This window comes from Panthera onca, chromosome A2 (genome assembly GCF_046562875.1).
Source record: "Panthera onca isolate mPanOnc1 chromosome A2, mPanOnc1 haplotype 2, whole genome shotgun sequence".
Classification (NCBI taxonomy): domain Eukaryota; kingdom Metazoa; phylum Chordata; class Mammalia; order Carnivora; family Felidae; genus Panthera; species Panthera onca.
Window position 1 is genome coordinate 39,807,116 of NC_138340.1, and position 24,447 is coordinate 39,831,562.

The following is a 24,447-nucleotide window of genomic DNA, read 5'->3' on the forward strand; positions in this document are numbered from 1 at the left end:
TGGGAAAGGTGCTCAACCTCTCCACGCCTCAGTCTCCTTATCTGTAAAAAAGAGAATGCTGACAGCACGTGCCTCATAATATTGCTCTGAGAACGAGACGAGCTGACGCGCCTGACGTGCCTACGGCAGTGCCTGGCGCACAGTGAGCGTTGGCCGGGTGTTGGCAAGTGCCATTCACTTCCTTCTGCTGTTTCTACTTCGTTCTCATTAAGGTTGTTGGAAAGCACAGAAGCACCCTGGACTCGTTCAAGCGGGCAAAGGGGGGTGTGTTTGGGAGTTAGTGTGAGTCTCCAGGGATCTTACAGAAACTAAAAACAGGAAACAAAGCACTACCAGCCCTTTAGGGATGAACTGGAAAGTCAAAACTGGGACTACTTGGGGGCTGTACCGCATTTCTCGGTTTCCTTCTCTCGCCTCAGTCCCTCCACTTGCCACTCTTGCTGGGCAGCTGTCCTCCATTTGCCTTGTGCTTGGCCCAACATGGCCCTGCAGTGCGGAGTACCCTTCATATCTGCCTAGCTGCAGCTTCTACTACGGACTGCCAATCGTCTCTATTATCTCTTGGCATTCTGAGTCCTGGGAAAGAACCGATGGGCTGCCATTTGATCTGAGGCCCTTGGCTTACAGTCAGGTGTAAGAGGCCACAGTCATAAGAGCACAAGTGACCATTTTTGGAGACTCTGGTAAGCAACTTAATCACTGAGGATAGGCCAGCTTATGCTGTGATAACAGGTGATCTCAGTGACTTGAAGGAGAGCAGGTTATTTCTCACCCGCAAAGAGGTCCATCGAGGGTGGGCTCGGGGTCTTGCTCCCTCTGGAGCCCAGGCTGCTGAAGCAGCTCCTCGCTGGAACCATGGCAGAGGGGAAACAAATCCTTGGAGAGAAATCACACTGGCTCATGAAACTTCTGCTTTAAACATGTTGTTGGCCAGAGGAAGCCCCATGGCTGTGCTTAACTTCAAGTGGGCAGGAAAGGACGATCTTACCATGTGGCGGAAGAAAGCAAGAGCCGAAGTGTGTGTGGACGCCTCCTGCATACCGCAGAGGGGAGGGCACCCACCTCTCACCTGTGTCCTCGTCTTACCGTCCAGTCGTGTGTATAAAGGCACTCAGGGAGAGCTACACCTAGTTTACTGCAAAAGGATGCCAACACTTTCCTTCCTGGGCTGAAATACTCATTCTAAGGTCAGCAAAGTCTCTGTGAAAGCAAAAACAACCCTAACTCCATTAACTTTTTCGCCCTGGACCCATTTTTCATTTCTTAAATCACTGAGATTATTTCATTTGAGACCTCTCCAAGTGCCTCCCATTTTTCTTGAGAGAAACAGGTTGAAATTAGTCAGAACAGCTAGAACAGCCCTTGACCACTGCAGGGTGACTAATTGCGCACCTTTCTGAATTAGGCTGGTGTTTTCTTTGACAACTGTTGTACCGCTGACTTAAATTCTGTCAGAGCCCTCCGTGACCTTGGCTCTGCTCCCCCAGTGGAGGTGTTCACTCAGATTTTCCACATCTTCTGAATACTTTCCACTAAAACTCATCCTGTTTTTAACGTACCACCTCTCAAATATATCTCTTCCAAGTTGTTAGTGTTCAATAGTAAGGCGGCAACTTGTCTACTGCCTCCAAAAGCCTAAAGCCAGCCCTGTGCACCATGTTTTCTTATTAGAAAGTCGGAGTAGCAGGGCCAAAATTTACACTTCAACTCAGATGTACAAAAATGCGATTTAGGGGCGCCTGGGTGGCTCAATCGGTTATGCGTCTGACTTCCGCTCAGGTCATGATCCCGCTGCCCGTGAGTTCGAGCCCCGCACTGGGCTCTGTGCTGACATCTCAGAGCCCGGAGCCTGCTCTGGATTCTGTGTTTTCCCCTCTCTCTGCCCCTCCCCCGCTCACGTTCTCTCTCTCTCTCTCTCTCTCTCTCTCTCTCTCTCTCTCAAAAAAAAATAAACATTAAAAAAAAAATGTTTTCAAATGTGATTAAAAAAACCTTCCATTACCTGACCTCATTTAACCCTGGAGTCCCCATTTCTATAGACGGTGGACAAAAATGTAAACTTGATAAGAGAAGGTCACCCCCCTACTTCTGGCTTAAAATGGTCTCTTTCGGGGTTCAAATTCCCTACACAGACTGCCTTTCTCATCTTAAGAGGATTCCATACTTCTTACTCTTTCTCAGGACGGCACCTCTAAACAACCACATGTCCTGCCACAGTAGAGTGAACACACACATCGCGGCATAATCATACAATGAAATAGCAGCCAGCAGTGGAGAAAAATTGAACTCCTACCTACAACAGCATGGATGAATCTCCAATGGATGAATATTGAATAAAGAAAGCCAGACAACAAACAGCACACATTGTATGATTCTACTTACGTGAAATTCAAAAGCTACTCTTTGGTAATCAGGTGAAAAAGTGATTCTCTTTGTCAGTGATGAGGAGGGAGCACAAGATACTTTTCTAGGGTGCTGGCATGGTCTGTATCCTAATTTGGGTGGTGGGTACATAGGTGTGTACGGGGGTAAACATTCATCGAGCTCTATGCTTAGATCTGTATATCTATGCGATATCTCAATAAAACGACACCAACCAGGACGGCATCTGGATATGTGGAAAAGCTTAACTCCTTCTGGGTAGTGGAGAAGGAAGTGCTCATCTGTGGAAATTCACTGGCCTTCTGCAGGGGGAGGGGTGGGGGTGGGGTGCTATGTAAATGAGTCCTTGGCAAGTATCTGCTGAGGAGTATTTGGTTCCACTTCTTGTAGAAGACTCACTGCTGAAGTCTGTGCCTTGGCGTCCTGTTGTGAGCCCCTCATCAACCCCAGACCTCTGGCTCAGTATTCTCTGAGCACTTCAGCCCCTCCTCCCCTCCAGGTGGGAAAGCCCCAGGCCCTAAGGAACTCTTCTCAGGCTCAAGGCCCTGCTGCCTCTCTCAGCCCTTTCTACACCAGGGACCTGGAGCCCACACCAATCAGAGCCTTCTAGAGGAGGGACTTTTTTTGCAGCGCCAGAAAGGGCTTTTTGCTTACCCTTCCTTTATGATAGCAACTGCCTAGGACATTTCTTGTCTGGGCCCAGCTCCCTCCTGCTTCCTGGGACAATAGTGAGACGCACCACAGGTAAACAAATGGTACTGACAGTCACAAGAGGTACATTGGAAGACGTTTGGAAATGTAGTATATCCATTACTTCTGATTTCTTTTACACAGAATCTCATTTCTCTTCATCATGTGACTTGGATGATTCAAATCAGTGTAGCTAGAATAGAATCACAGTATTTTAGCAATGAAGCGGTTCTTAATTATCATTCCAGATTCTAAGTGGGACAGTTTCTCATTGTGTGGTCTTAAGCACTGCATACATTTAGCATCCCCGCTCCACACCCCCCACAACATACACATAAATGCTACTCATCAATCACATGGTCACCAAAAATACCACCCCTCCCATCTCCCCCCCCACCCCACCCTCCCCGCTGCCCCCGGAAGGAAAGGGTCTTGGTCTAAATTGTTTATTTTAGAGATAAGGAAACTAAAGTCCAAAGGAAAAAAGATGACTCGGCCAAGTCAATGACAAAGCAGGGATTAGCCCCTGATCTGATTTTCAGTGCCGTGAGATTTTTTAGGACACCCCTCTGACTTTCAGTTCAGGTTTGCGGAACTAAAACAAGGCACTGCCAGGGAACTTCTGTTTCTTACTGAATTTCTGCTTTCCTTTCTTGCAGTGGAACTGCCCATCACTTCCTCTTTCCCTCCCTTGACACTGGAGGTCCAGAGCCCTCCGTTTTCTCAACAAGAGCAGCGATGGCAACACGTGTGAGAACTTGCTGGCAGCCGTACCTAGAGCGGACCTGCCCTTCTATCCACACTGTCCACCCTGATCACTTCATACAGGTAGGCAAACACACAGTCTCGCTGTTCCTTCGCTGCCCTCTGGTTCCCACCAAAAATTGACAAAAGAAAGCAAGAACACACCTACGTCTGACTTATTCTACCTTAGATGCAGAAAACACTCATTCCTAATGCCTGTGTTACTCAGATACCAAGAGCATGATGCTGGCAGGTGCACAGCAAAATGAGAAGGAAGTTTAGCAGAGCTATTGAGAATACAGGAGTTAGAGCCATTCATTCACTCACTCATTCATTCATTCATTCATTTCTCATTTCAGGGTTTATTGAGCACTTGCAAGGAAGAGCCCCATTCTGGGCATCCGATAACAACCTGGCAAACAAAGCCCTCTGTCCCCTTATGGATTCTACACTCTGGAGTCTTAGTTCAGAACCTGGCTGTGCTGCTTACGAGCTGTGTGACCTTGGATGAGTTGCTTTATCTCTCTGAACTTCTACCTCTACATCAATAAAATGAAAACATGGAAAAGAGGATTGTGATGATTAAGAGTAAAACATGTGGGAGGGGACTCGCCCAGTTCCTGACACAGTGCTATGTGCTATGCAAGAGATAGCTACTATTATTCCTAAAAATGTAACCTTACCTGGGAGAAGCCTCTGCATCCTTATACCTACAATCTGAACATGAAGTTTTGGCTGAGAATTCTCCAATTTTCTCCAAATTATGTATAACCAACGTACTTTCTCCAAACTTGTTTAGTTGTAGAACAGAAACCAAAATATGTATACACTACACATGCATGTTTATATTTAAATTTGTATTTAAATTTAAATCTGTATTTAGATTTACATTTATAGTGTGTGTGTTTTATCTGGCCTTGTATCCCAATGTCTGTATTATAAGGTGAGGACAGCAATGATTTCTATTTGCAGCACACTTTCAAAAGAGCCTCGGGTAAAGAAAAACATGACATGAACCATGAGTTTTTAAATATTCTATTCTCTTCCCTGGGCCTCCGCTCTTGACAGACACTTTACCTTATTTAGCCTCTGCCGCCTGGTCTTCAAACCTCTAAATAGATCGGTTATTTCAGGCTAGCCAAACCCTCGAAATTATTTGCCAGCAGCCCTTTAGAAACATATCCCCCTACTGGGAGCAAAAGCAGCCAGAGGACTGTGTGTTTGCTCTCAGCCCCCTCCCCTCTAAGCCTTGGTTTAGGAAGGAACTACAGGCACAGGAAGGAGCCCGGCTTCGAGGTCATTGCCAAGTTTGCCACATCCCCGGTAAGCTACAAAGCCTGAAGAGCCTCTGTTTCCCCGTTTCCCCATTGGTGAAGTCTGGGGCTTACACTTAACTTTGGAGAGTTATTGGGATAATTGACTGATGATTAAAATAGTCACTCATTAATGACAGTTAACAATAGATAAGGCCACGGGTCGTGAGATTACACCCCAGGGATTAGCTTTAAAAGCAAACTCCCTGGGAGAGGTGGTGGGTTTTACAGTCACATGATGGTGTAAGTACAGGGCATACCTGGACAATTTCTGTAAGTCTTTTACAAGGAGGGAAGGAACAGGGAGGCCTTTCCAAGCCCTCAGGTGCAGACCGAGAGGAGCGCAACACCGAATTGGCTAGCGCCCCAAGCAACTGACCAGAGCACTTCCATCATGGTTGGCTTTGTCTCCCTCTGGCACTGGTAGGACTCCTTAAAGCCCATCACAAACCAACAGAAGAAGGTATGGCTCTAAAAAGATGCCTCTCTCAGCAAAGCTGAACATTTTAGCTGAACATGTCCACTTGCTGATTTCAATCTGCAGACCTTTCACATTGTTCTCCAGTTGGCCCAGAAACTAGCTGCCCACACTTACAGCTCTAGATCTCTGTACAATTTGAAAAGACTTCCTTACACGATTTTCTCTTTCAACAGTGTTCACTGAGAGTGAACTATGTCCTCAGTGCTATCTAGGATTTGTGACCGTGTCAAGGGAGGCTCTCTGGGGAGATGGCATTTGAGCAGGGACCTCGATGAAAAGAGGAAGTGAGCCATGAAGAGCTCTGGCAGGAACATCCAGGCAGAGGGAAAGGCAGTGGAAAGGCCCAGAGGCAGCAGGAGGTTATGATTCCCACTCTATGCATGAGGACACTGAGGCTTCAGAAGATTAACCTGCCCAAGGCCCCCTGACAGGTAAAAAGAAGACCTTGATCTTGAACCCAGCTACTCATCAGTTATTTCAGACCTCTTAGTACTCAAGTAACTGGATTACATTAACCCAATTATAAAGTTACTTGTTCCAGGTTTCTCCCGAACCAGGGGCCATCCATCATTGTGGGGGTAGTCATTATTATCAATGGCAAATATTTACTGAATGCTTACTAAGTGTCAGATGCTATGCTAAGAGTTTTACAAGTGCTATCTCATGTTAGCCTATCAAGAAATCCATGAGATGGGGCACCTGGCTGGCTCAGTCCGTAGAGCATGTGACTCTTGATCGCAGAATTGTGAGTTCAAGCCTTACGTTGGGCTTAGAGATTACTTAAAAATAAAAAGGAAATTAAGAATTTCTTTTTAATGTTTATTTATTTTTGAGGCATGAAGAGAGACAAAGCATGAGTGGGGAAGGGGCAGAGAGAGAGACACACACACACACAGAATCTGAAGCCAGATCCAGGCTCTGTGCTGGTAGCAGAGAGCCGGATGCGAGCCTTGAACTCACCCACAGTGAAGTCACGACCTGAGCTGAAGTTGGACACTTAACCGACTGAGCCACCCAGGCACCCCCAAAAATAAAAAGGAGAATTTAAAAAAAGCAATAAAAAAGAAATCTATGAACAAATACCAGTGATATCCTCATTTTAAAGATGAGGAAACAGGCCTGAGTCTTTCCACTGAAACCGGGCTCCAAGAAACTTTTGCGAGGCCCAGCACTGGGGCAAAGTTGGTAGTAAGGGAGATAGGAAAGGAACACTGGGAGACACAGAGACAGTGTCACCAAGGCCAACTCATGGGGCTGGGAAGGAAAATGGAAACTGGGGTCAAGGCTTTAGAAAGGAACCAGAGACCCCAGCATCAAGCAAGCTGTGGGGGTGGAAAAACAGAGGCCGGGAGAGAAGCCTTGAGGGACTGGACAGAGGCATTCAAAGGGGGTGCAGCCTCACCGGGGCCCCCGAGAGCCATCAGCTCTGCTTTTGCAGTGTGTTTCCCCTCTGTGTTTGCCTCCCCTCTCGGAGGAAGGTCATCCTGCTTCTTTGCAAGAAGGTTTTCAGAGACGCAGAAGGAAAGCTATCTTTATTCAGGAGGGCTCCAAGAAGCAAAGACGATGCGGCACATTTTTAAAGTTTTTTTGTGAAATCATTGCGCGCTGAGAGTTCCACCCAGCAGTGAAAGCCAAGGGCTCTGGAGTGAGACAGACCTGGGTTTGAATTCCAATTCCACTTGGGAGCTGTGGGGCCCTGAGTAAGTCATTATTCCCCTAAAACTTCTGTTTATTCCTCTTAAAGCTTCCATTCATTCTTCTGTAAGATGGGGGTTAAAAACATCTACATTATAGTATGATTAAGATTAAATTCAGTAAGTTATTGTATATCAAGTTCTTAGTCCAGAGCAAGTACTCAACAAATGAAAGAGATGATGATGATGATGATGATGATTTCTATCATTTTAAAAGCACCTTTGGTAGTTTGGCAGGTTTTTCAAACCTAAACATAGTCTGGGCCACCTGGGTGGCTCAGTTGGTTGAGCATCTGAATTCAGTTCAGGTCATGATCTCATGGTTCGTGAGTTAAAGCCCCACATCGGGCTCACTGCTGACAGTGCACAGCCCACTTCAGATCCTCTGTCCCCTCTCTCTCTGTCCCCCTCCCCCCTACTTGTGCTCTCTCAAAAATAGACATTTAAAAAAAAACACTAAACATAGTCTTACTATGTAATCCAACTGTTGTACTTCTTGATATCTGCTCATACAAAATTAAAACGGTGTCCATAAACAAACCTGCCCATAGATGTTTATAGCAGCTTTCATAATGCACTGCATAACTGACAAAACTTGGAGCCAAATAAGATGTCCCTTAGTAGGTGAATGGATGAATAAACTGTGGTACATCCCAATAATGGAATATTATGCAGCACCAAAAAGAAAGGAGCTAGCAAGCAATGAAAAGACACGGAGGAATCTTAAATGCACATTACTAAGTGAAAGAAGCCAATCTGAAAAGGCTACATACTAGATGATTCCAATTATATGGTATTCTGGAAACACCAATCTATGGAGACAGTGAAAAGATCAATGGTTCCCCGGGGGTAGGGGTGGACAGACCAACAGGCAGAGAGAATTTTCAGGGCAGTGAAAATATATGTATGACACTATAGTGATAGATACATGTCCTTATACTTTTGTCTAAAACCTCAGAATATAGAACATCAAGAGTGAACCCTAATGTAAATTACGGCCTTTGATTGATTATGACGTGTCCATGTAGGTTCACTGATTTTAACAAATGTCACCACTCTGGTGGGAGGATGTTGATAAGTGGGGAGGTTATGCGTGCGTTGGGGCAGTGGGTATACGAGAATGGTATAATTTTCCTCTCAGTTACCTGTCCTCAAAAATAAAGTATACTTTTTTTTCTTTTTTTTTTAACGTTTATTTATTTTTGAGAAGAGAGAGACAGAGCATGAGCGGGAAAGGGGCAGAGAGAGGGAGACACAGAATCTGAAACAGGCTCCAGGCTCTGAGCTGTCAGCACAGAGCCCGACACGGGGCTCAAATTCACGGACCGTGAGATCGTGACCTGAGCCGAGGTCGGATGCTCAACCGACTGAGCCACCCAGGCACCCCTAAAGTATACTTTTTAAAGACTCCAAAAAAATAAAGAATTTAAAATAAAATAACAAAAGCCATGGTTCCTTTAAAAAAAAAAAAAGTATCTTTTGATGTAATCTTCTCCATCAATCCACTTCTGACCATCCTAACCACATTATTAAAAATATATCTCCCTTTTCAGAATTCTCATTGCACTGCAATTTGTCTAGCAATTACCATTTTGGTTACACTGAAATTATTAGGGGATTTATCTTATTTCTTTTACTATAATACACTGGAAGGTTCTGGCAGGAATAACAGCATACTACTCAGGTTTCTATATTGCATAGGGATGGTGCTTAAAAAAACATAGCTGTGAAATTTAATCACTGGAGTCTAGATTTCTAGTGCTGATAAGGTATTAATTAGCCACACATGACTATTTAAATTTAAAATTAAATCAGTGTAAAATTAAATTTAAAAATCAGTTCCTCAGGTGCACTAGCCACACTCCAAGCTCTCAACAGTCACGTGCAGCTACTGGCCGCCATATTAGATAGCTCGGGTACAGGATATGTCCATCACTACAGAAAGTTCTATTGAACAGTGCTCTATTCTAGAGCATCCTTGTTCACCTTTTGCATATAGTCCTTGAATTAAAATTGTGTTTACAATGCTTATACTTTATTTTCAAATTAAATAAAAACATTTTCTAAAATCCTGGTTGAATTACCCCGACTGTGCTCTCAAAATACGAATGACCCCTAAGACAACCTGGCTCTTTAGAAAAGTGGCTGATTCCAAGTCTAGGGCAAGAAATTTTTAAGATAAGCCTGGCCATCGAGTCATATCAGAAAATAAGGCAGATATCAAAGACTTGTGGGGTCCTGTCAAAAGGATTCGGGAGTCAACTTAGAGAAGATCCCAGTGGCCAGAGGATGTGAGGATTAATAAGAATTAACCACAAAAGACTGAATCACCCTGCATATGTAAAAATTCATAAGTTCATAAAGAACAAAACAAAAACCCTTTCAGTCCTTCTGGAAGATGAGAGGGAAACAATTTCTTATTTTTGAAACCTGGTAAATAAAGGGGAAGAGTCAAGTCTTTCTGTCTTTCCTGTAGGAATTGTTCCTCAGGGCAACCACAAACAGATGTTTATGGAAGCAATTCCGCGGAAAAAAAAAGAACAAATGAAAGAATTAGAAGATCCCATTTTGCAAACTCCTGCTGCAATAATGGCTGGGGCAAACAATCATCAGCGTCTGCTAAGAGCACAGAGGGACCTTGAGGCACAATGGGCCTCCTGCTGTAGGAACACACACTTATATGAAGTCACATCTAACGTGAATGAGACCTGTAGGCCACCAAGAGGCAGGATCTAGCAGCCAATCTTAAGGAAACGCAGGCAGTGAGGAATGTGTTCAAGGACACCAGGGAATCCAGACCTTGGAAAACTTTATGGTATAAAGGGGGAAAAACAGAAGAGGTGGGAAGCTGGAGATTAAAATAAATTGTAGAGACACCTGACATAGCAACCAAACGCAACAAGCAGACCTTGTTTGGATCCTGATGTAAACAAATCAATTGTAAGAAAGTGAGAGACAGAGAGAGAGAGAGACAGAGAGAGAGACAGAGAGACAGAGAGAGAGAGAGCCCTCATGCATCTGCAAGAACTGGAGAAAATTCAAGAATGAGGAACTATTTGGTTATATTAGGGAATTATTACTGATTTCTAAAGTGTGATTATGCATTTTGGTTATGTCTTTTGTAAAAGAGTTCTTATCTTTTAGAGACACACACTGAAATATACAGATAAAAATGATACAATTCTGGGATTTACTCAAAATAATCCAGGGGGAAGACAGGAAACGGATGGGGGGATACAGACAAGATTGGCCAGGACTTGGTGGTTCCTGAATATGTGTTACATTTTTCCCAATGAAAAGTTCATCTCTCTAACTCAGTCTCTGTTTTCCCCGGCTCCATCCTGTAATCGTTTAAAATAAATTTTCCAGGATGGCATTCTTCTGGTCTAATTTTGACAAGTAGAGGGGCTTAGGCATAAAGGTTCTGAGGAAAAAGCAGTCTCTGAACTTATCAGAGGGCTGTTGCATTAGAAAGCTCTGCAGCCAAGTTCCCCCCAGATGGTAACCGGGTTAAAAGCCTCACTATCTGCTGGGGTGTTCTCTCTCCCTGCATATTCTAATTCACCAACCAGATTGTCATTCAAGTCACATGCAAATTACATTGTTCCAGAAATTTGCAGGTCAGCCTAGAGGGGCTTTCAAGTGCAGGCGGAGGTGTCTCCACCTCCTCTCCTCCCCCTCCGGTGCTACCCCCTTCTATTCTTTCCACTTTAACAAAATGTACAGAAGTACAGAAACTCCTCTTTCAGTGTATAACTGAGGCTACCCTCTGGGAGAGCTTCTTCTGCCCCCGCCCCGGCCTTCCCCCTTCCAAGGATGAGTCAAGATCAAGAGCTCAAAGTTCAAACTCCCAGCTGGAAGGAAGGAAGCTTCTTTCACAAATCAAACTCCTGGGCACAGGTGAGCACTCTTTTCTAGGAATCTTTCAAAGAGGTTACAAGGCCTCAGTGGCATAGGACTAGTTTCTATGTTCACATTTCTTCCAGGACGCCTGGCCTTTCTTCTGATTCCTATTCCGTAAGTTATGATCACATTTCACACCAACTCCTGTGATTATTCCCAGTGAGGCCACCGGGGTTTCGGATGTTCCGGCACTCTTCAATTACACGTTTGCAGGCTCTCTCAAGGATGGTGTGGCAGACAGCTAGTTATCCCCCTGCCGATCTATCCTGTCCTTTCAGGGTAAAGACTGCCCAGGTAAAGACGACATTTCCCAGCCTCCCTTGCAATTTGGCAGGGTCATTAGACTTAAGTTCTAACCAGTGGGCTAGAAAGACCAATTATGGTACCAATTTGAATTCTGTCTTGAGAAAAAAGTCGATGAGTGCTCCTGGTCCTTCCCCCCTTCTACTGGCTGGAGAAGATGAGAAATGGACTCACAAGAAGAAAGCATGAGTTGAGAATGGAGTGGTCCCACAGCCCTGAATTGCCACCTCTGCACTGTGACACTGTGACATGAGGGATATGACTTGTATCTTGTGGAAGCCCGGAGAACTCTTGGTTTGGCAGTTTACCCTGTATCTTAACGAATACAGACGGCTACCTATGACCTCTGGGAACCAATTCTACTTGGACAACTCTAAACACGACTTTATTTCCAAGAACCTGAAGCAGCTCCTTCCCATCACTTTCTTGTCCCAATTTCCTGTCCCTGAAGCCATGCGGTGCAATGCAGTCACTTTGATGATGTGTCTGTCCATGGCTATAAACTCAAGATTCACTTTGGGAGGCTGAAATTTTTCCATAGAGCACTCCACACGAACCTCTCCTCTTGAAAGTCAAATGACAAGGAAGGTTTGGAAACATCAAGGAGCATTGGGCCTCTACTCCTACTTTCCGAGGTCCCTAGAGCTCGTATCTTTATGGTTCTTCCTTGGAAAGAGCATTTCCTTCCCACCAAGAGCCAACAGCTCGGCCAACACTGGCAGACATACTCCATTACAAGTAATAATGGGACTCAAGCACTTTAGAAGCTTTTACTAATTGAGCTGCTGAATATCCCTGTGAAGTAGGTAACTATTATCATCCCCAATTACTGTCAAGAAGCTGAGCTGCAGAGATATTAAGTGGCTTGCCAGAATCGTGCAGCAGAGTTGCAAGCAGAGTAAGTTCTCTGGTAGAGGCTGAATTTCAGCCCTAGTCAAAGGAACCAGAATTGTCCTGGAAATCAGGAGACCTGTGTTCCGGTAGTGATTTGGTCATCAACCACTGAGCAGAAGTCATTTCCTCTTTCTGTGCTCAAGTGTGTGCACACTCGTGTGTGGGTGTGTGTGTGTGTACGTGCACGCATTCGTGTGTGGGTGTGCATGTGTGTGTGTGTAGTCTGAATAATCTGCCCACCCTCCGGGCTTTTTCCCACTGAAGGCGGAAGCGGAATTTCAAAGGAACAGACATCCCACTGCTGATTCTCCCAGGAAGAAGTTAATCCTGAGACAGGAAATGAAGATTTAAAGGAGAAAACTTTCTCTTTAATGGGGAAGACTCCAAGGTGAAGAAAGGCCTGTGTTGGGTTAAAGTACGGTTCCCAGGATGTTCAGGGGAGTTAGGGGCTGGTCCAGGACACAGGGTGAAGTGAGGAGCAGTAGGGAGTTCAGGGCCCCTTTCCAGGCCAAGGTGGGGCTACTGAAGAAGGTGACGAAGGGAACACAGCCCAACCTGGCAGTGATCAGTTGAGGCCAAGTTTATGGAGTGATGGGGCAAGGCCAGCAGCCCAGGAAGGAAAAATGTGAAAGACTGTGCTCAGAGGTGCAACGTGGTACTTTGGGAAATGTTCCTAATCCACAGGGACACTGAGAAGAGCAAATTTCTCAGCATGAATGTTGTGTGCGCTGTGCCGTAACAATTTAGAAACAAACAGGAGGGGGGCGCCTGGCTTGCTCAGATTCGTTAGAGCATACAGCTCTTGATTTTGGGATTGTAAGCTTGAGCCCCATGCTGGGCACAGAGTTTATTTTAAAAAAAAAAGCAAAAGAACAAAAACAAAATACTTTGGGAACAAACAGAAGTCACAGGCTGCATGGCATGGGACACTCAGAGATCTGTAGGCCTCCTTTTCACTGAGATTACATGAGCCAGAGCCCTGTGCGGCTGGAAATCTGGCCCAAGGCCTCGGGAGGAAGTCTCACTCAGGATTTTCACCCCCACCGCAGTCCACACTGGTCCCAGCTTGTAGGTAATGGCTGAGGTTGTGCTTAGGGCACAGGGTCTTCATTCATTGGAGGTCTGGTGAAGTCCCAGACTAAGAAAATGGGAAGGGGTGTCTGTGGTCTCTCTGTTCTATTCCCAGCTTTTGTTTTGTTTTGTTTTTTAACGTTTATTTATTTTTGAGACAGGGAGAGACAGAGCATGAACTGGGGAGGGTCAGAGAGAGGGAGACACAGAATCTGAAACAGGCTCCAGGCTCTGAGCTGTCAGCACAGAGCCCGAAGCGGGGCTTGAACTCACGGACCGCGAGATCATGACCTGAGCCGAAGTCGGCCGCTTAACCGACTGAGCCACCCAGGCGCCCCCCAGCTTTTGTTTTAAAGGAATTAAACTCAAGTAAAGTTTGGCTGACTCACTGCACGCTCAATGCATCGTGACAAAGGTCAACACTACCCCAATCCATATCTGTCCCCCTGGAAAGTTCTATCACTCTAGAAAATTTCCTCAAACTCCTTTCCAGTCAATCTCCTCACCCTTCAACAAGCAAGTGATCTTTTGATTTCTATCATCTTTGTGTAGTTTGGTCTGTTCGAAAACTTGTTAGAAATGGAACCATACCAGGGCGCCTGGGTGGCTCAGTTGGTTGAACACCTGACTTCAGCTCAAGTCATGATCTCACGGTTCATGGGTTTGAGCCCCACATCGGGCTCTATGCTAACAGCTCAGAGGCTGGAACCTGCTTCAGATTCTGTGTCTCCCTCTCTCTCTGCCCCTTCCCCACTCCCACTCTCTCTCTCTCTGTCTCTCTCAAAAATAAATACATTAAAAAAATTAAAAAAAAAAAAACCTGGAACCATATTGTTTGTACTCTCTACCCATTTTTAACATGCAAATGCTGTTTTCAATTATGTGCCAGGAGTAAACATGGCATGCCAAGAAGATACCAAGACCCAGAGGCTATGCATCTCCCCTAGCACACCTGACGAGGCAGACGCAAGCTGGCAGAGATTAAATTTCTCAACCTTTATCTTTTGCTGAGTGTCCAGGCTGATCTCTTGCTTCCCTCAGTCCAAAGTCCTGAAACCTCAGGGCTTGCTTTGACCTCAACTCCCCGCCACCTGGCCCCAGCACAGACCAGTCTCTGTACCCTGAGGGTCCCGGCATCCTGGGCTATATTGGGCTACAGTAACAATCCTGATGCAGGCATAGAGCTTTGTTAAAGCTTTAGAGCTAATAATATTTGCTACCATTTATCGAAAGCTCTCCAAGACACCATGCTTTATGTTTGCATGTATCATCTCAGATAATTTTCACAGCCCCTCCCCCACTCCTGAATTATTTCAATTTTACACATGAGGAAACTGAGGCTCACAGAAATTAGAATGGGGTTTCTAAGACTTTCATGTGCAAATGATTCACCTGGGGAGGTCTTGTTTAAATGCAGATCCTTATTTAGTAAGTCTGGGGCTGGCCTGAGGGTCGGTATCTTGTAATAAGCTGCCAATCAACACTGACGGTGTTGGCTCCTGGATCATACTTGGAGTAGCAATGGGTGACATAACCCCTCTGAGGTCACATCCAGGCTATGAACTCTGAATAGCTGCTTCCAAAGCTGGTGCTCTTAACCGTTCTGCTTATGTGGTGCGAAGAAGAAGAAGGAGAAGGAGGAGAAGGAAGAGAAGGAAGAGAAGGACGGGAGTGGGAGGAGGAGCTAAAGAACACTGGGGTGGTGGTGTGGGCAGATTGAACAAGTGAATCTGGAGGTTGGGACCCAGGGAGAGGAAGCAAGATGGTGGGCTGCTGGGGCCAGATTAGAGAAGAGGAATGGCCACCAGCCCCTGGAGGTGAGATTGATATAAAGTCTGGCCATTTAAATGTGTTTCCTATGTTTTGCTATAGGCCTTTTGATATAGCCCTGACCCTTCAGCAGCGTCTGTCACTCACATAACCTTGAGCTTGAATTGGTGCAAGTTTGGCCAGATGAGAATCGGGGTAGGATAGAACATATGTGGTAGGCAAAGATGGAGAAGGGAATCTAAATGGAAAGTCAGAGCCAAAGGAGGTTAGGGGAGGGGAGGCCCCCTTTGCCCCTGCCCCAATTTCCCACGAGAGAAAATCTGGGTCTCTTACTGTGCTTGAGTTGGGCACTCAAGCTCATCTTGTTCATAATTTTAAGAGCAGTTACAAGATTTCACATCTGTTACTTCATTTATTACACATAACAGTCTTGGGGGGCCAGAGGCTACGAATCATCACTCCTTTTTCAAAGACTCAGAAATCAAGGTGTGGTGGGGGTGGCCACTGGAATTTTCTCAGTCACCCAGTTGCAGGGTGTCAGAGAGGGGCCAGAAATGTGCTTCTCAACCCCCTCTGGGAATCAGAATCAGCTGGGAGTGTTTAAAAAGAACCTGTTAGGGCACCTGGGTGGCGCAGTCGGTTTAGCGTCTGACTTGGACTCAGGTCATGGTCTCACAGTTCGTGGGTTCGAGCCCCACGTTGGGCTCTGTGCTGACAGCTCAGAGTCTGGAGTCTGCTTTGGATTCTGTGTCTCCCTCTCTCTCTCTGCCCCGCCCCTGCTCATGCTAGGTCTCTCAAAAAAAAAATTTTTTTTTAATTAAAAAAAAAAATAAAGGGGATCTGTTGCCTGGATCTCCACCAGCAACCTGATTCTGTTCACTTAGAGTTGGGCCCGAGCGTCAGGACATATAAGCACCCCCTTATCCGAGGAGGATACATGTCAACACCCCAGGGGATGTCTGAAACCACAGATAGTACCGAGCCCTGTATCTACTGTTTGTTCCTGTACGTACATACCTATGATAGAGTTCGGTTCATAAATTAGGCACAGTGAGAGAATAACAATGACTACTAATAAAATAGAACAATTCTAGCAATATAATGTGATAAGTTATGTGGATATGGTCTCTCTCTCTCTCTCTCAAAATACCTTTTTGTACAGTAGTCATCCTTCATTTCCTGGTGACAGGGAGATGACAAAATGCCTGTGTAGGAGATGCCGTGAGGTGAATGATGTAGGCGCTGTGACGTAGCATCAGGCTAGTAATGACCTTCTGACACTTGGTGAGAAGGAGAATCATCTGCTTCCAGACCACATTTGGCCCTGGGGTAACTGAAACCACCGAAAGCGAAACCACGGGCAAGGGGGAACTACCGTATTTTTCAAAAGCTTCTCATTGATTCTAATGTTCAGTCAGAGTGAGAGCCCCTACGCTGGCTGATACACATGAAGTGCTCACCTCAGTCAGCCCAAGGTCAGCCACAGCTAATGTCAGTGTCTGGGAACACTTTCACCATACAAACTCAAACCCCATGATGCCATGCTGTCAACCATGGTTCTCAGACTCTACTAATCCTAAGGATCACCTGGCTTGTTAAGACAACTCCCTGGTCTTCACATGCACAGTTTCTGACCTAGTAGGTCTGGGCTGGGAACTTAGAATGTGACTTTCTCACAGGTAGGCTTTCCGGGTGCTGTTGGCCCAGGGATCACACTTTGAGAACCAGGTCTACAAACCAAGTAAGGGAAGGGGACTCAAGAAGGCGAATTCTTTTCCATCTTTCTGGGTGAAATGGCCAGGCTGGGGCTCTTCCAGTGGCCTGCCATGACAGGTGGAAGGATCTGCTGTCCAGGCCACCTTTCACCAGGTGCATTATCTAGTTAGGTGTGACTAAAAATGGCTCGCTGGTGACTGACCTTCCAGGATGGGGGCCTACATTTGATGGCTAAGACTGAGAGAAAACACCCATAGCCTAGGCAATGCCGTCTGGCTCACATGATTAGGGACTACTTGAAAAAGAGAGGGCCTAGGAGGGGGGAGGAAATGAAAATCTGTAAAAGAAAATCTCTGGTGTCAAAGGTTCTGAACACTTGAATGCTCATCCAGGCTCTCACAGATACAGAGAGACATAATGATATACTTACTATCTATCCTTTCAGCCCAAGGGAAGTGTTCTAGAACCTTCTTGGGATTTTCTGTTCTGATGGAAAAAACCAGACGCCGCCCCATTTGAAGCCATGAGTTGCATTACGTGCAACCTCCCACCACCTCCACCCTGACCACAGCCTGATCAGTCCTATTAGCCCCAAACTGCCACCTGTAGGCCTAAGGGAGTCCAGCAGCCAATGAGGAGGCCCAGTGCAAGAACTCTGACCAATAGGGAAGCTCTGTGGTGGGCAGTGGCTAGCTGTCCAAGTTAGAGCTACTCTCTGGGGGACACACAGGATGACGGTAAAGCAGCAGCAGTGGTTAGGAGGTGAGACAAAAACAGAGGGAGGGCTGAGAAACCGGGTTACCAGGAGGACAGAGTCTTCAGAATAAGCAGCCCTTGTGAGGTGCTGACAGGGTGGCCAGGTCACTAGTACTGCTGATGTTCTCAGCCATGTTCCCTACTGGTTTCTTGCCCACGAAGTTTGTTGGCTAAGTAGAGCTAATGACCTCCTCCCCCTTCCGCCACCCCACAGACCAGCGATGGAAGTCTGGGTTTAATTCAAAGACCCTCATGGGCCACAGTCCCCAAAGGTCATGCATCCATGGGTGTGTTTTCTCCTTGACTTCTTCCATGTGGTTAAGCAAAAAGATCGAGGACAACTGCAGCCATTTCTGCCTCCACACGTTTGTTCTCCTCTGTGGAACTGCCTTCATACTACCTTCAGACAGATATTCTCACCCCCCACTGTCTCTCCAGTCATTGAGGTGTAAGACTGGAAAATCAAATATGAACTACTTTGGTGCTATGTCATAGGTGTCCTATGAATTCAGGTAAAAAGGTTCTACAGCATAACTCACCAGAGCTTTCTGCACTGAGATGCAGGTGGAGTCCCAGTTAAACATGGATATTTGATCCACAACCCTTTTGGTTGCCAGTGAAAAAGAATTCCAATTCAAATTGGCCAAAAAACAAAGGGCAGGCATGGGGTAAGACACAAATGGGAGGGGAGAAAGGAAGGGGGAGGGTACCTTTACTTTAGAACATCCCACTGTCACTGCATTCAGGAACTCCAACACTCTCATTAAGACTCAATATTTCTCGGGCACCTGGGTGGCTCAGTCGGTTAAGTGTATGATCTCACGGTTTGTGGGTTCGAGCCCTGCATCCAGCTCTGTGCTTAACACTTGCTCAGAGCCTGGAGCCTGCTTTGGATTCTGTGTCTCCTCTCTCTGCCCCTCCTCTGCTCATGCTCTGTCTCACTCTGTCTCTCAAAAATAAATAAAAGTAAAAAAAAAATTAACAAAAAAAAGACTCAATATTTCTCCATTCCTCACCTCTAGTTCTCTTCATTCTTGAGTGGTAAGCACCACCATTAGTAACTCAAGGCTTACATTCTACCAGTAGAAATAAATGGACGCCTTCTTTTCTCTTAGATCAGGCAGGAGTCCTGGCAAGCCTCCATTGGTCACAAGTCTATCACAGCACCTGCTTATGGACTGGTCACACCTAGGTTTTGTGCCCACCTCTGGACAGAGAGTAGGCAAGGGCTGGTCTCCAAAGGAGGGTTGGGATCCTATTATCAGAAGAATGGAGAACGAATGCTGGGAAGGCAAAACCTATAAATGCCTTCTTCAGTATTTTCCTTGGTTTCATTCTCTCTGTCTTTATCTTTGCCAAGGAAAGGTGGCCCAAAGCAGGATTTGGATAGGTTGATGTCTTGGCCAAAAAGCATCTCCATAACACCACCCAACATCACCAGTTCCTGTGAGGCTGGCCATGTGTTTTCTGGCATGGATTCTCTTTTGTCCTTGCTTCTTTCTATAATCTAGAACACAAGTATGAGGATCTAACATTCCCTTGCCAGTTCTATCTCTAATTTGTAAAAGGGCACTCGGTCTCCCTGACTTCTCTCCAAAGAGACTGAAGACTGCCCCCCATGCATGGTCTCAGGGCACAAAGCACCTGTACCAACAAGGCCCCTGGACGCTTCCCAGTAACATTGTTTCCTTGAGCCCCACCCTGAGGCTTCTAAAGCTACAAGGGAAATCCAAGATTTCTCTACGTTCCAAATAATGTCTACCTTTCCGTTTTCTGCTGTAACAAAGCTTAAAACAAAGGCAAAGATATAGGGACTCCTTTTTGATAAATTCTTCAAGATAATGTCTTCTATCTATCCTGAAGGAATTAATAATGCATACAAAGCTTACTAAATTACAAGCATATTAATCCCTCTAACATTTATAAAGGAAAAGAGTTGGAGACCATTTAAATATCCAACCATACAAGAATCAGTAAACAGCTAATGTACATTCACCGCCATTATGCAGCTATCACATGGGAATACGATGCAACCAATAAAAATAATGTAGAAGAATATCCAATGATGTGAGAGAATAGGATATGCTGCTAAGTGAAAACAGAAGAAAATGCTACCTTCCATTTTTAAAAACTGTGAGCACACTGTTATTGGCTGAACTGTGTCGCCCTCAAAAACCATAAGTTAAAGCCCCAATGCCAATGTGATTGTATCTGGAGATCCAGCCTACAGGGAGGTAATTAAGGTTCAACGAGGTCATAAGAATGGGGCCCTGATACAACAGGATTGGTTCCTTAAAAGAAGAAACACCAGAGAGCCCACCGTCTCTCTCTCTCTGCCTTGGGAGGACATGGCGAGAAGGTGACCGTCTACAAGCCAGGAGGAGAGTCCTCACCAGAACATGGCCACCCAGATCTGGGACTTCCAGCCTCCAGAAATGTTGTTTACACCACCCAGGCTATGATATTTTGTTCTGGCAGCCTGAGCTAAGATACTCATGTGTACAGATGGCATGAAGCCATGTTAACTGGGATTATCTCTGTGAGTAGGATTACTGGGGACTTTCAGCTTCAGCATTTTATTTTTGTAGGCTTATTATAGGGAACAAATATGATTTTTATAAATGCACAAAATCAATGCTATCTTTCTATATGTCAGTAATGGTTACTTATGGGTATGACAGAATTAATACATGTTCAGTGAAGAAACTGGTGGTTTTATGTTCTTTTTGCCGATCTGTACTTTCTAAAATATCTACGATAAGTAGATATTAATTTCATTTTTTAAAAAGTTATTTTCACACAGATTTTCCCCTTACACAGTAAATCATCTCTAAGGGATGCCTGAGGCCCATTTGTGTGAGTGTGTGTGTGTGTGTGTGTGTGTGTGTATGTGTGTGACAGAGAGAGAGAGAAGGAGAAGAGGAGAGAGAAAGGGAGAGTGAGACCTTGAAAACCCATATCTTAGAATTCTTACACTCAACAAGCTTCAACTGACAGCCACTGCAGGTCAGGTGCTGATCTGTATTTTTTTTCTTTACTACTGTAATTTTTTTTTTTTTATCATGGTGTAACAGTATTACCACACACTTAGCAGTTTAAAACAACACACATTTATTCTCTACCATTCCATGTGTATCAGGAACCTTGGCATGGCTTGGCTGGGTCCTCTGTTTAGGCTCTCATGAGAGTACAGTCAAGGTGTCAGCTGGGGCTGCGTGCTCATTAGAGGCTCGACTAGGGAAGGACCTGCTTTCAGCCTTCTTCAGGCTGTTGGCAGAAATCAGTTTCTCATAGTTTAGAGCTAAGATTTCAGATTCTTGCTGGCTGAATCTTGCTGGTCAGAGGCCACCGTCAGCTGCAAGAGACACCACAAGGTTTGTCCTTTCTACAGATGTTCCCCAGCATGCATGCTTGCTTCCTCCAAGCAACGTAGAGAACGTAGAGACTACAGCAGTACCTGACGTCCGCTAATCACATACACGTAATCATGTGTACTAGTGTGTAGAAGCAAGTCACATGTGGGGCGCCCGGATGGTTCAGGAGGTTGAGCAACCGACTTTGGCTCAGGTCGTGATCTCACAGTTTGTGAGTTCGACCCCACATCAGGGTCACTGATGTCAGTGCAGAGCATGCTTCAAATCCTCTGTCTCCCTTTCTCTCTGCCCCTACCCTGCTCTCTCTCTCAAAAATAAATAAACATTAAAAAAAAAAAAAAAGAAGTGAGTCACAAGTTCTGCCCAGTCTCACGGGGATGGGACCCACAAGGGCATAACCACAGGCAGATCACAGGGCCACCTTAAGCATCTGCCACAAATGCTATATTTAATTTTATCGAATTTGATGCATTTGAAAAAATGAAACAATGTAAGATTTTTTTCATATTCTGTCTATTATTTTTACAGGGCTTTAATTCTCTCCTTATCATATTTTTTGAGATTCTCACTCATCTTCTCTTTAAGTCACTATGTAAAATTTTTAATGAAGTATAAGAATATCTCCAGGAAAGAGAACAAATCATAGATGTATACAGTTTGAAGACTTTCTTTCATAGGGACACCTGGCTGGCTCAGTCAATAGAGTGTGGGACTCTTGATCTCAGGGTTGTGGGTTTGAGCTCCACGTTGGGTATGGAGATTCCTTAAAAATAAAAATCTTTATTAAAAAAAAAAGATTGTTCATGAAATGATTGCCCCCACATAACTGGCACAATGGATCAAGAATCACCACGTTCCTGGCTTTAGAAGCGTCCTCGTGCTTCCCGGCAGGGCTACCCTCTCCTCCTCTGCTAACTTGTTCATGCCTGTCGACCCCACTTATTGAGTTGTCCCAGAATAGGGATTTTTAGGCTTAGGAGCAAGACCGGCTCAGCCAACCAGGACCAAAAAGAACCTTTGCTACAGACCCAGTGCTGATAGAAATGATGCTTTGGCTCAAGCAGGATTGAGCCGCCGGCATTTACAGGCTGATGACTTCCTCCCCACCCAAGAAATTGGAAGGAAAAAAACAAAAAACAAACTGTGTTGGAAGGAATCAAAGGCCAAGAGAGGAAGAGCTACTGTGGGGTGTTCTTCGTCCCTGGAGATGTCTCTACTTCCAGACTCACGTGAATTACTCCCCAGGGAAGCAAAGAAAATTTGCAGATGTGAGTGGGGGAACTAAGACTTCTCTGAGGCAGCACTGTCCAAGAGAAATATAATGCAAGCCATAGTATGCAGTTTTAAATTTTCTGGTGGCTGTGTAAAACAAAAGAAGAGGAAATAAGCTTTAATCGTTTTAATGATTAAATATTAAATAATAATTTAATTTTAATAATATTTTTTATTAAAAATATCCAAAATAATATCATTTTAACCTAAATCAGTATAAAATTATACATGAGATATTAATGAGATATTTTATATACAATGAGATGTTTTACTTTTGTATTTTCATACTAAGTCAAGGAAATCCAGTGCCTTAGGTCTAGAGTTTCAGAGGCCAATTCAGACTAGCCACGTTTCAGTGGCTCAGTAGCTTATGTGTCTGATGACTATGGTATCGATGGCCCGTAGAGTTCTAAGGATATGAGAAAATAAAAAATGCTGATTTTTCAAATGCTTCAAAGGTAGGTTCCAATGATAATCAAGACCCATGCATTCATTCATCAAACATTTTTGCATACAGGGGCTAGAAAGAACTCAAAGCTTCTGCCCTTAAGGACCTTAAAATGGAGCAAGGGAGACAGACGTGAATAGACCATTATACCATCAGGGGGTGAATGCAGTGCCAGAGAAAAGCAGGAGGGAGCAAAGAGATGACCATCTACATGGCAAGGTGACTGGACAAACAGGCACCCTAATATTACCACCCATTACAATCAGTTAAGATGCCTCAAACTCTCATCATTCAGTGGGCTCTGTGTCATGAAAACAGCCAGGTTCAAATACAAGCACCTATTCGGGCAGAGGAACATGGAAACTCACGCAAGCCCATTTACGTGCATTATTGTTTGAAACCAGATTTATTTGTGTTATTTAGCAGAAAACAAAGCCGGAGGATGGGAGAAAGATCTAAGACTAAAGGCTCAACTGTGGAACACTCAGATCCTAGAAGGCTCCTAAAACACGACAGTAAAAGGGGAAAATGCATTGAAAGCACAGATTTAAATGTCAGGAGGAAGCAGGAAAGGTACATGACTTTACACACGGAGAAAGTAGTCCAGACCAATGTCTTTCTTTTTCCTAACATGTCCTATCCGCCTAAGTATGCATCCCTAAATAATAGACGACTGTACTTTTGAGAATCTCATTATTTAAAAAAAAATTTTTTTTAATGTTTATTTTTGAGACAGAGAGAGAGAGCACAAGCTGGGGAGGGGCAGAGAGAGAGAGAGGGAGACACAGAAACTGAAGCAGGCTCCAGGCTCTGAGCTGTCAGCACAGAGCCCGACACGGGGCTTGAACTCACGAACCATGAGATCATGCCCTGAGCCGAAGTCAGACTTTTAACTGACTGAGCCACCCAGCCGCCCCTGAAAATCTCATTATTAAAAGACAACTGACATACAAAAAATGGCACATATTTAAAGTGCAGTTTTTGAGATGGATATCATTGTTGTCTCAGTTTGTCAGATGAGGACAGTGAGGCTCACAGAGGGGAGGCTGGCCTTTCCAGGGTCCTACACCTGTGAAGGCAGGTTTGTCTCCAGGGCTCCAGCCCAGGCCCTGTCCTCCCTCTCTGTCTCCACTCCAACTCCCCTGTAGGAAACCAGAGGCGACACTGTGATGGCCCTGGTGAGGCTGGGATGGGAGACTTCCAGGCTGGCAGGAAGACTCGGGGTGACTGGGGGTGCCCAGAAGTCTGGGAGACTTTATTTGGGCTTTGTGTTCAGCCTTCCTCTTCGCGCTCATTTTCCTTTGGCCCCTCCCCCAGCCCTCCCCATGCAGGGAATGGAGTGTAGACCCCAGGAACGGAGGGGAGGCACCCATGGCTGAGAAGCCCAGGTAACAACCACTCAGGTCCTCATTCTCCCAAGTAAAGTGCCAATGAAAGTCAGTTACAGTTTCCTTAACAAATGAGTGTGAAAACATGTTGGGAATTTTCTGGTTATCCTCAAAGTATGCTGGAAGAGAGAAGCAGCAGGGTGCAGTGTTTAACCCTCAGCCTGTGGGTTCGAATCCCACGTGTCCCTCTTCTTCTGATGACCCTGGGGAGGCTCATTACCTCCCTGATCTGCCTGAGTTTCTCTCTC

The 24,447-nt window shown here is 45.2% G+C and overlaps 2 long non-coding RNA genes across 4 annotated transcripts in view; one reads left to right on the forward strand and one right to left on the reverse strand.

Moving 5' to 3' along the window:
• Positions 1 to 4,639, forward strand: part of LOC144615687 (uncharacterized) — a 37,270-nt gene extending 32,631 nt beyond the window's left edge. For 2 of the 3 annotated variants that reach the window (XR_013554136.1, XR_013554137.1), the window contains 2 exons: positions 3,732 to 3,900; positions 4,176 to 4,639. This is a non-coding gene — a long non-coding RNA (uncharacterized LOC144615687). Of the gene's footprint in view, positions 1 to 2,181; positions 2,415 to 3,731; positions 3,901 to 4,175 lie in introns of all 3 variants that reach the window. The other variant, XR_013554135.1, reaches the window with a different exon arrangement.
• Positions 1 to 24,447, reverse strand: part of LOC132678755 (uncharacterized) — a 163,086-nt gene that overhangs the window by 21,752 nt on the left and 116,887 nt on the right. The gene's annotated exons all lie outside the window — the stretch shown is intronic.